The 13,182-nt window shown below is 36.8% G+C and overlaps 1 long non-coding RNA gene across 2 annotated transcripts in view; it reads left to right on the forward strand.

Moving 5' to 3' along the window:
- The window catches only part of LOC133233987 (uncharacterized), a 102,125-nt gene that overhangs the window by 86,917 nt on the left and 2,026 nt on the right, over positions 1 to 13,182 (forward strand). Inside the window, exons 1-2 of one of the 2 annotated variants that reach the window (XR_009731943.1) lie at positions 3,492 to 3,780; positions 3,999 to 4,150. The exons of the other annotated variant lie outside the window; for it this stretch is intronic. This is a non-coding gene — a long non-coding RNA (uncharacterized LOC133233987). Of the gene's footprint in view, positions 1 to 3,491; positions 3,781 to 3,998; positions 4,151 to 13,182 lie in introns of those variants that run through there. 2 annotated transcript variants of the gene reach the window in all.

The following is a 13,182-nucleotide window of genomic DNA, read 5'->3' on the forward strand; positions in this document are numbered from 1 at the left end:
CTTGACACTGTGCTGACTTCTGGCATTTGAAAACAAATCCAAGGAAAGTCTGAATTTTGTTACACAGTAGGCAATATTTTCCTCTAGTCTGATGTATGTAGCATTTACTTTACCTTATAATGTTAAAAGACAATCATGTGACAATTATATTTTACATTTTGGTTCTTATTTCATTGAAATTTTTTCTTGAATATGTCAAATTTTTTAACTACTTTCTTAGATTATCCTTCAGCTGAGAAAATGGCTTGAATCCATGTTCTGTAGTCGGCTGAGAGGTACATGATACTTTTTCTTCATCTTTCTTTACTTAGTTATTAAGCGAATTTCCCCTCAGAGCTACAATCACAGCAAGAAGACAGTTATACGTAGAAGATTCTAGTCAATTCCCTGTGATGAATACAGTTCTGCTGTCTTGAGATAACATTATTCCTCACTGAGATTCCTAGTCCTCTGACATAGAATAGAGTAGAAAAGTCTTGATTCTGTCATCCTACGCTGCTACTGAAGTGTTTTCCTTTAAATGTACCCCATCAGTTATCTAACCCCAGTCCAACCCTGCTTCTCCTTCCTCCAACTATTTCTAGGAATGTGTAGCCTGCAAATATCTGTATGTAATAAAAGAAGGTAGAATCTTAAGAAAACAGTATTTACACAGATGAAGAATAGCTCAGGTTTCTCACTGGTACAGGGCTTCCCCTGTGGCTCAGCTGGTAAAGAATCCACAAGCAATGTGGAAGACCTGGGTTCAATCCCTAGGTTGGGAAGATTCCCTGGAGAAGGGAAAGGCTACCTACTCCAGTATTCTGACCTAAAGAATTCCATGGACTCTATAGTCCATGGGGTCGCAAAGAGTCAGATACGACTGAATGACTTGCCCTCACTTACTAGTACAAGACTTACATTTGTAAGCCAGATGCTCAGAAAATAATTCCAGACTCATACTCTTTTTTTTTTTTAAATTATACTAAGAAAACTTAACAAGAGATGGACCCTCTTAATAGATTTTTAAATATATAATACCCTATCACTATTTGTAGTTACAACATTGTACATCAGATCTCTAGAACTTACTCATCTTGCATGACTGAAATTTTATACACCCTAATCAGAAATTCCGCATATCTATCTCCCTCAAGCCTCTGACAACCACCATCCTGTCTTCTGGTTCTACATTTCATTATTTTATATACCTCATATGAGTGGCATCATGTGGTAATTGTGCTTCTTAGGTTGGCTTATTCCACTTATGTCCTCCAGTTTCATCTACATTGTCACAAATGACAGGATTTCCTTCTCTTTTCTTTTCTCTTAAGGTTGTATAATATTCTACTGAATGTATGGTTCACCCTTGAACAACATGTGTGTGAACTGCCTGGCTCCACTTACACCCATTTGTTTTTTTTCAAAAAGTAATGTACACTGTCTTTGATTGGTTGAATCTGAGCATGCAAATCTTGGAAATGGACAACTGATTGTAAAGTAATGTGGAGTTTCAAATTGCTAGCAGGGTTACCACCTTAACCCCCATGTTGTTTGTTGTTCAAGGTTAACTGTATGTCCCATTTTCTCCAATTTATTCAGTACACTGAAGGATATTTAGGTTGTTTCTACATCTTGGTCATTGTGAAAAGCACTGCCATGAATAGTTTAATATGTTTTTGAGACCCTGACTTTAAATATTTTGATAGTTAACCCAGAAGTGTGGTTGTTGGATAAAACAATAGTAGCTCTGTTTTTGATTAGCGTTTTCTGCTGATTAGTGACGTTGACCATTTATATGTCTTCTTTGGAGAAATATCCATCCAAGTCTTTATTCCATTTTTTAAATTGGGTTATTAGGGTTTTTTCCTTTTTGCTACTGAGTTGCAGGAGTTACTTATGCATTTTGGAAATTAACTCTTTATCAGACATAAGATTTCACAAATATTTTCTCCCCTTCCATGGGTTGCCTTTCATTCTGTTGTTTCCTTTGCTGTGCAGAAGCTTTTTGGTCTGAAGTCCCACTTATTTATTTTTTATTTTGTTGTCTGTGCTTTTGATGTCATTTCCAAAACTCATATCATGAGGTTTTCCCCTTATTCTAGAGGTTATATATATATATTTTTAATTTTATGTTGAAGTTTTTATCTGGCCTGGAAAATCCCCTGGATGGAGGAGCCTGGTGGGCTACCATCCATGGGGTCGCTAAGAGTCGGAGGCGACTGAGTGACTCACGTTCACTTTTCACTTTCATGCATTGGAGAAGGAAATGGCAACCCACCCAGTGTTCTTGCCTGGAGAATCCCAGGGAGGGAGCCCATCAGGGGAGTCTGGTGGGCTGCCGTAAATGGGGTCACACAGAGTTGGACACGACTGAAGTGACTTAGCAGCAGCAGCAGAGCTTAATTTTGCTGATTGTATAAGTGTGTTAGTTGCTCAGTCGTGTCCGACTCTTTGTGACCCCACGGACTGTAGCCCACCAGGACTTTCTGTCCATGAAATTCTCCAGGCAAGAATATTGGAGTGGGTTGCTGTTTCCTTCTCCAGGTTATTGTATATATAGTTTATTTTTGTGTATTCATTATCTTACATGTGGATTTTCAATTTTCTCAGTATCGTTTGTTAAAGAGCTTATCCTTTCCCACTGTATTTTCTTGGCACAGATGTCAAAGATCAATTGACCATTTATGTGTGGATTTATTTTTAAGAAGCACATTCTTAAAAGCTCTACTTTAACTTAGTTTGGAATGTTCTAAGTTGAAGAGGCATCTTAGCTGGAACATTACTCATAGTGTCTAGTAGATTAACAAGCAGCCTACTCTGCTCTGAAGGTCACCTCTCTCCTCAACATCAGGTGCTATTTTCCTATTCCTAGAAATGATCACATTATATTCTTTAAGTGTCTTTTTTCAGTATTTATGCTCATATGCCTAAGAAATATGCTTGTACTATATTTCTTAAATTTTCAGATTTGGCCATTAGCTATTTAGCAGTTATCTAGGGAAATGAGTATTTAGCTAACTTTTACTCACTTATCTATTCACCATCCTCCACATACAACTTTCCTGTCCCCCATATTTCCCCATATGTTTGTGTACATATACACAGTGTACACATACATACTAGGTAATTTTATTTTCATATCTATATAAATGTAGTTCACAGCTAATCAATACAATATAATATGACTATTTTTGTTCATTTTTGAGATTTTAATTTTCCCTTTTTAATAAGCTTCCGTATTGTTGGTTGCTGTTAGGATTGTTTTCTCCTAGAACTTTAGATAGTTCTTAAAGCTAATTCATGTCTAAACCATACCTTAATTTTCTACATATTTTTCTCAATACAGTAAAACATATCCAGTATTCTGTCAGTTTTATCTTCTTGAAATCATGTCTACCAGAATTTCTGACTTGCTCCAATAAAGATATGTTGCTCTAAAAGTCAGCTGTACAGTTGTCACTTAGGGACTGTCCTTATCCTTAACCTAAGGTTTTCCTTTACTTCTCTTGTAGGTTGGATCAACTGCTTCTTGGATCCCAAGCTTTCCCTCTTGTTTTATTCCCTCATCTTATGGAAGCATCATGTCTAGTAGTTTCCTGAAAAAAAGATGGATGTGGAAGGCAAAATCCACTGAAATCTTGTGTGTCTGCAAAGCTTTTTATAATTATGTAACTCTGAAGTTTGGAATAGAATTCTAAGTGGGAATTTTTTCCCCACAGCTTTAGGACACTGTTTCACTGACTTTTGTTTACAATGTTGCACTTAAGAAGTCCCAGTTCATCGAATGGTTGATCATTTGTAAGTAAACTGTTTTTAATTTATAGGACATGCAGTGTCTTTGAGAAAAGTCCTCAGATTTTGTGATTATTTAAGACTTGATGTGCATCTACTTGTATCTATCATACTTATATAGATATATCTTATATATATATATAATACTTATATATATTATATTTGATAGTCTCTTTCCATTTGAAATTCAAACAATGATTTTCCTCCCATATCTTCATTTCTAGAAATCTTCTGTTTAAAAATCACTGCTCTTGGAATTAATCCTATAGCTACCTTTTGCTATAGACTGGAAGGTGACTATGGCTCAGATCATGAACTCCTTATTACAAAATTCAGACAAATTGAAGGAAGTAGGGAAATCCACTGGACAATTCAGGTATTACCTAAATCAAATCCCTTATGATTATACAGTAGAAGTGAAAAATAGATTCAAGGGATTAGATCTGATAGACAGAGTGCTTGAAGAACTATGGATGGAGGTCTGTGATATTGTACAGGAGACAGGGATCAAGACCATTTCCAAGAAAAAGAAATGCAAAAGGCAAAATGGCTGTCTGAGGAGGCCTTACAAAGCTGAGAAAAGAAGAGAAGTGAAAGACAAAGGAGAAAAGGAAAGATATACCCATTTGAATGGAAAGTTCCAAAGAAAAGCAGGGAGAGATAAGAAAGCATTCCTCAATGATCAATGCAAAGAATAGAGGAAATCAATAGAATGGGAAAGACTAGAGATCTCATCAAGAAAATTATGGATACCAAGGGAAAATTTTATGCAAAGATGGGCACAAAAAAGAACAGAAATGGTATGGACCTAACAGAAGCAGAAGATATTAAGAAAAGTTGGCAAGAATACACAGAATACACAATAATACAACTGTACAAAATAGATCTTCATGACTCAGGTAACCATGATTGTGTGATCACTTACCTAGAATCAGACATCCTGGAATGCAAAGTCAAGTGGACCTTAGAAAGCATCACTACGAACAAGCTAGTGAGGTGATGGAATTCCAGTTGAGCTATTTCAAATCCTAAAAGACGATGCTGTGAAAGTGCTACACTCAATATGCCAGCAAATTTGGAAAATTCAGCAGTGGCCACAGGACTGGAAAAGTCAGTTTCATTCCAATCCCAATGGAAGGCAATGCCAAAAAATGTTCAGTCTACTGCACAATTGAACTCATCTCACATGCTGGCAAAGTAATACTCAAAATTCCCCAAGCCAGGCTTCAACAGTATGTGAACCATGAACTTCCAGATTTTCAAGCTTGATTTAGAAAAGGCAGAGGAACCAGAGTTCAAATTGACAACATCCTTTGGGTTATTGAAAAAGCAAGAGAATACAAGGTAAACATGTACTTCTGCTTTAGTGATTACATCAAATCTTTGTGTATATCACAACTGTGGAAAATTCTTAAAGACATGGGAATACCAGACCAACTGACCTGCCTCCTGAGAAATCTATATGCAGGTCAAGAAGCAACAGTTAGAACCGGACATGGAACAACAGACTGGTTCCAAATAGGGAAAGGAGTACATTAAGGCTGTATATTGTCACCCTGTCTATTTAACTTATATAAAGATTATATCATGAGAAATGCTGGACTGGATGAAGCACAAGCTGGAATCAAGATTGCCAGGAGAAATATCAATAACCTCAGATATGCAGATGACACCACCCTTACGGCAGAAAGCGAAGAACTAAAGAGCCTCTTGATGAAAGTGAAAGAGGAAAGTGAAAAAGTTGGCTTAAAACTCAACATCCAGAAAACTAAGATCATGGCATCTGGTCCCATCACTTTATGGCATATAGATGGGGAAACAATGGAAGCAGTTACAGACTTTATATTTTGGAGATCCAAAATCACTGCAGAAGGTGACTGCAGCCATGAAATTAAAATATTCTTGCTCCTAGAAAGAAAAGCTATGATCAAACTAGACAGCATATTAAAAAGCAGAGACACTATTTTGCCAACAAAGGTCTGCCTAGTCAAAGCTATGGTTTTTCCAGTACTCATGTATGGATATGAGAGTTGGACTATAAAGAAAGTTGAGTGCCAAAGAATTGATGCTTTTGAACTGCGGTGTTGGAGAAAACTTTTGCGAGTCCCTTGGACTGCATGGAGATCAAACCAGTCCATTTTAAAGGAAATCAGTCCTGAATATTCATTGGAAGGATTGATGCTGAAGCTGAAGCTCCAATACTTTGGCCACCTGATGTGAAGAACTGATTAGTTGGAAAAGACCTTGATGCTTGGCAATATTGAAGGCAGGAGGAGAAGGGGATGGCGGAGGATGAGATGACTGGATGGCATCACCACCTCAATGACATGAATTTGAACAAGCTCCAGGAGTTGGTGATGGACAGGGAAGCCTGACATGCTGCAGTCCATGGGGTTGCAAAGAGTTGGACACGTCTGAGTGGCTGACCTGAACTGAACTGAACATTTTGCTTCTCTTAATTTTATTTTACTTGTATTTTCTTTAATTTTTGATGTGTCCTCAAACTTACTCAAGAAATACTTATTGAATTATGCTATAATTTTGCTTTTAACATGCCTTTTTTTAATATTAATAATGCACTTTTAGCAAAACACTTTGTCATGGATTTTTGTATTCAGTTATTCACTGAGATTTTGGAATTATCTTTACCTTGTACAGTTTCTTACTCCTCCAAGTTTCTATTTTTCACATTTTTAATATATATATATATATATATATATATATATGCATACCTATATATAGTTTTATTTGTTTACTTTTGGCTGTGCTGGGTGTCTGTTGCCACTCAGAATTTTCTCTGGCTAATGGGGACTACTCTCTAGTCATGGTGTGAACTGTTCACTGCAGTGGTCTCTCTTTGTTTTGGAGCATGGGCTCTAGGCCACTCAGGTTCAATAGTTGTGGCTCCCAGGCTTTGAAGCAGTAATAGTTGTTGCACGCGGGTTTAGTTTCTCCGTGGTACGTGTGATCTTCCTAGATGAAGGATTAAACCCATGCCTCCTCCATTGGCAGATGGATTCTTTACCACCAAACTACAAGGAAAGCCCTATTTACTTGTTTTGATCTCAGTATTACTTCTTAGACATTTTCTTCAAATATCTAGCTTCACTTGACTGTCTATGAAGAAAGAAGGCAGCACTAGATTGATAGAAATTTCTGTGTATGTGTGCATGGCCATCACTTCTGAGCATCAGTGGAGAAGCATGTGAATGGGCTTTTTCCCTGAAGAATTTCCATCAGTCTCTAAGGTTGTTTCTCTGGCATGTTCAGAGTTCATAAGGAAGCCTTTTTCAGTCTCTGTCTTAGGTAGAATAAATTTCCCTGTCAGTATTCTGAGAGTAAAGTTTGGATGAGAGCTGGTAGTTTCGGGACCCTGTTTCACATAGTCCCAGTTTTCACTATAATATTTAACATCAACTGGGTCTGAATTTTCTAAATTTCTTATACTCTCTGTTTTATTCTCTAGACCAGAAGTCCCCAACCTGCTGGATCTAAAGCCTGGGGATCTGAGGTGGAGCTGATGTAATAATTATAGAAATAAAGTGGCACAATAAAGATAATGCACTTGAATCATCCCAAAAGCATCCCTCACACACCATCCATGGAAAAATTGTCTTCCACAAAATCAATCCCTAATACCAAAAGTTTGGGAATTGCTGCTTTAGGCAGTAATTCTCTAGTCTGCTTGTCAGGTTAAATGGATGTTTGCCTCATAAAAACTCTCAGCTTAAGTTTTTCTTTTATGTTCCTCCTTAAACTCTGCTTCCAGAGGCATTTCCTGAGTTTTTTTGATGTTTTCTTTGTTAATTATATTGCTTTCAACTTCTCCCACAAAAGACTTAAAGAGTTGCTACAGGATTCTCAGTTAAATTTGAACAGACATATTCTAAAATAATTATTCATTGTTTTTCTGAGATTCAAATTTAACTGGGCATCTTCTATTTGTATTTGCTAAATATTGCAATCCTATTTAACATATGACTTCCCTGGGTTGTTCAATCAGCTATCGCCTACCCTCTAGCTTAGAGTTTCCAACATTTTTGGCTCTCTCATATCTCCTGTTCTCTTTGTACTTATGTATTTGCACTTTAAAAATTAGTTTACTGTCATTTGTGTGACTTGAAGACATTAACTTTTGTTCTGTTCACTACCTTAATTGAAATAAGTTGTTTTCAATGCAAAGTGCAAGATTTTTTCTTAGTTATCAAAAGAGAACCTGAATCCTCTTGATTTAACTATGCTTAGAAATACAATTAACCTTTAACGAAAATATACATGGATTTGCTTTTAAACTGATATCATCAGTGGGATTACAATGCCTCCAAGTCCAAAGGAAACACATTTTATGAGCTATGAATGTGAATGTTTGGACATGGAAGCTAAGTCATACTTTCTATATACACTACTTAAATAGTCTCATAAACAGGAAAGACAAAATTAAACCTCTTCAGGAGTTATTGTTAATTCATTGTCCTGATTGTCTTTTTACCAGAGTGCTGTGTTAGTTTGGACAGAGTAAGGAGATTATTTTCAGGTTCATTATATAAAATTCATGCCAAGTTTAATCAATAAACCTGCCCATAAAATGACATATAAGAGAAAGGTTGAAATTTCTCTGGGACTAAAATATGAAAGCTAGAGGAGATCTTAAAAATCATTTTTTCCTCTGTCCTTCTGATGGCTCTTTATATGACTCTTATCTCCTTTACATGTTCAACTTTTTGCAGACTTATTAAAACAGGTACATTTTAAAATATATCCTTATAAATAGTACAATATACAGCTTGCCAGTTGGGATTCTTTTCCTGAATTCTTGGAATATATTTAAGTTTAAAATAACCTTATTTTACATAAAACCTTAATCCCTTGATTTTCATACTAGTAACATTTATTCTTTTTTTTCAAATACAGATTAAAATAAGGCACAAAGTATTTATTTATAAGTGACATGGTAAATATAATATTTTATTGTACATCTTAGGGCAGCTGTAGTGAATCATAGTTAAAGAGAGTTAAACATATATAATCAGTGTCCATGCTGCTGCTGCTTGTCGCTTCAGTTGTGTCTGACTCTGTGTGACCCCATAGACAGCAGCCCACCAGGCTCTCCCTTCCCTGGGATTCTCCAGGCAAGCAAGAACACTGGAGTGGGTTGCCATTGCCTTCTCCAAACAGTGTCCATAAGTTTTGTGAAATTGTTGGAGAACTATTTCTACTACCCTAAATCACCTTGGATACCATTATGAGAATTTATCTTTTTAAGGGAAGTCTCTGGGGTATAGTTTATGATCAAATGTCCTTTAAGGGTGATGCTTAACTTCTACACATGAACTTCTTAATGTAGTTCAGTGCTGTGTGTGTGTGTGTGTGTGTGTGTGTAAAACAAGGATCTCTGACATGTTTGTTTCTCATTTCTGACAGTTAGCATTATTGCACTCTGACAATTGGGTCTGTGCTACCATCTGTCACTCGGGGAATGTGTCTGTCAATTAGCAGGTCGACAACACTATCTGTCGACCCACAAAAATTACCAGGAAAATAACTTGAAAGCTACTGTCAGGAGGAAATTGAACTAGGTATTGAGTTCTTTGGAAGTACATTTATTCCACAGCATCTGTGTGTCAAGTAGTGATGAATGCCCTTTTTAACTAGGTGAGAAAGTGAAATTTGTCTCCTTAAAGAAGCTTCTATAGTGTAGGCTATGCTCTTTCAGCAATGCCAATCGGTCTATAAAATGATTTTCATATTTATTCACTTATTTATTAATAATTTTTAAGTATACTCAGGAAAAACCTTACAATTTTAAAAATTTAGATTTAAGAAATGACTAGTATCTATATTTAAGAAGTGACTAATACGAAAATGTCTGATTCCATTTACTCTGGTGGTGGTGGTTTAATTGCTAAATCATGTCTGACTCATGCAATCCCAAGGACTATAGCCCACCAGGCTCCTCTGTCTATGGGATTTCCCAAGCAAAAATACTAGAATGAATTGATATTTTCTCCTTCAGAGGACCTTCCCAACCCAAGGATCAAAACCAGTTCTGCACTGCAGGCAGTCTCCTGCTTTGCAGGCAGATTCTTTATCAACTGAGTCACCAGGGATGATTGCTTTTATTCTACTTTAACCTCAATGCATAATATCTTGAGGTTCAGCTATTGATGGTGAACATCCTTTCCAAAAAATTCCTCCTTGTAGTTTCATGATGTTTCTCTAAAATTTGTATGGTCAGGCCACTCAGGATGGCTGTGCTCCTGCTCTCTATACATCACCTGCTCAACCAACACCTGCTTCACCCTCACTCTATTCACATGCCTGACCTTCCCACCTTGCTAATGATTGTTCTTACCAAGGTGGCAGTGAAGGATGTCCCCCTCTGCAGGTTTCCCTGGTAACCAATGAGCCAACCTGATGTCACTTCCTTCTGAAACTGTGACCTCCTGCAACCACCCCCTGCTCCCCTGGGAGCAAGGACTGCCACCATGTCCTGACTACCATCTGCTCCAGGACTTTGCTTCAGACTTCTAAGATCCCCTATGCATTAAACCATTGATGTTTCTATTGCACACCCCAGGCTCTTTCTTTGGTCTTGAATTTGGGCAAGTATGGACCCGGGAGGCCCAGAAAGTACAACCCAACAAGTTCATTTGAGAAGATTATCCATGAAGTCCTGGCTCAATAAGAACATTATACCTATTTCAGGCTTCCCTGATAGCTCAGTTGGTAAAGAATCTGCCTGCAATGCGGGAGACCTGGGTTCAATTCCTGGGTTGGGAAGATTCCCCTAAAGAAGGGAAAGGCTACACACTCTAGTATTCTGGCCTAGAGAATTCCATGGACTGTATAGTCCATGGGGTCGCAAAAGTCAGACATGATTCAGCAACTTTCACTCCTCACCTATTCAAAGCATAGATTTCTAAAAGCTAAATGCACTGGAGAACAACTGAGAAGGTATAAGGTATAGTCTTGTCAATTGTCTTCTTTTCTGCTTTTTCAAATACATCCTCTAATTACACATTTTAGAGCTCAAAAATAAAATCTCTTTAGACCAAGAGTCTCATCAATAAGCTTTGTTATTTACCTTTCCAACACTAAACAGAATAAATAGATTTGTGAACAACTGTGAGTGTATGTGTATATATAGTATACACACTAATATATAAATATATGCATATGGCTGTATATACAGTTCTTATAATAAATGGACTTTATTGTCCTTTAAAAGTAATTTCACACATTTTTGTAATTTTTAGTTTTTTCTAACCTGTTACACTGCAAATGACAAAAATATCTACACACGTGGAAACACATGTATACACACACACTTTAAAAACCTGCTGTATATATATATACACACATATACATATATATACACATATACATACCTGCACACACAAACCTACGCTTTTATACATGTATATTTGTGATTGTGTATATGTGTGTATAAATACATGTATGTATATATGTATATGTATTTATCTTCAGTATAATAGGTTAGAAAAAATAGAAAACTATAAAAATAGGTTAAATTACTCAAAAAAAGACAACAGAGTTCACTTAGCATGACAACTGTATATGTACTAGCTAGTGTGCAAGATGTCTTGGAATCAAACAATAACTCAGATCCACCACATATTAGCAGTGAAATAGCATTTTTTAAAAATGAGTCTCCTTGCAGTCCGGGGGACTCCGGGGGGTCTTCTCCAATACCACAGTTCGGGATCATCGATTCTTCAGTGCTGGGCTTTCTTTGAAGTCCAGCTCTCGCATCCGTGCATGGCTACTGGAGGGGGCATGGCCTTGACTAGACGGACCTTTGTTGGCGGGGTGGCATCTCTGCTTTTTGGTGTGCTGTCTGGGTTGGTCGTGGCTTTCCTTCTGGGAAGTGGGTGTCTTTTGGTTTCATGGCTGCAGTCACCATCTGCAGTGGTAAACATTTAATAAAAATTTTCACTTCTCAACACTTCAAAAATCAACAGGAATAACTAAGACTTGAGGACTGTTGAATGCTGGATGTATCTTTTTCAAAGAAACAAAACAAAAAAGCTTCTGGTTCACCATGAATGTAAATTGATATTCGGAAAATGTATGCCTGTAATTTGAAAGATGAAAATGACAGATAGATATTGTTGTGAAATATGGTAATAACTTATAATTATCTGTTATTGATAAGAGTTCACATTTAATTTAATTAAACAAGTTTTAGGAGTGTCAATCTCTGATTCTCATATTGGATATAGCCAGTGTGAGCCATAGATAGATGAATAGATAAAATATATATCTATATATATGTTTCTCCCTTCCATTCTTATGTAGCAAATGTGAGTTTTCAAGAAATAATTATATAGAAAACTTCAGAATTTCAAGCAAGTAGAAAGAATTTGTGACTTATACATGATTGTACTTTGGAGAATTTTTAACAGCTAAGGCCTTACATCTTTCAAGGGCTGGCTGTATAATTGGCATATGTCTGTGATTATAACATTTTTCTTAAGACAAATTATAAAATAAAGTTGTCCATGAATTTTTTGAAAAAAAAAAAAAACTAAAAACATTTTCAGCATGAGGTTTCTAATTTATAAAATGAAAATATTCTAATGAGTATTCAAGAAAGTAATAAATATAATGCTCTTAACTAGAAAGTGATACATGATAAGAACTCAGTAAACTTTAGCTAAAAATGATCAGGTCGTTTTATAGATTTCAGACACCTCTAAAGGTATAACTGTATCGTAACACAGTGAAATAATTCCATAACAATAACTTTGAGCTATCTGAGTCATACATCATGAGATTGTACAAAAGGAAAAGGATGGATAGGGGATCTTCAGTCAGTCAGTTCAGTCGCTCAGTCGTGTCCAACTCTCTGCGACCCCATGAATTGCAGCATGCCAGGCCTCCCTGTCCATCACCAACTCCCGGAGTTCACTCAGACTCACGTCCATCGAGTCATTGATGCCATCCAGCCATCTCATCCTCTGTCGTCCCCTTCTCCTCCTGCCCCCAATCCCTCCCAGCATCAGAGTCTTTTCCAATGAGTCAACTCTTTGCATGAGGTGGCCAAAGTACTGGAGTTTCAGCTTTTAGCATCATTCCTTCCAAAGAACACCCAGGACTGATCTCCTTCAGAATGGACTGGTTGTATCTCCTTGCAATCCAAGGGACTCTCAAGAGTCTTCTCCAACATTATATAATAAATCTGAATCTCTGAAATCCTTGATGAAGAAAAATATAATTGTTTTCAGTTTTCTGTGTTAACTCAGTTACAGAAAAGTATAGTTGATCCTTGAACAACATGAGGATTAGGAGCACTGACTCTCCATGTAGTCAAAAATCTGCATGTTACTGTAGGCCATCTGTATTTGCCTTATCTGACATTCTACATCCATGAATGCTGTCAACCAC

Source organism: Bos javanicus, chromosome 21 (genome assembly GCF_032452875.1).
Source record: "Bos javanicus breed banteng chromosome 21, ARS-OSU_banteng_1.0, whole genome shotgun sequence".
NCBI classification, from domain to species: domain Eukaryota; kingdom Metazoa; phylum Chordata; class Mammalia; order Artiodactyla; family Bovidae; genus Bos; species Bos javanicus.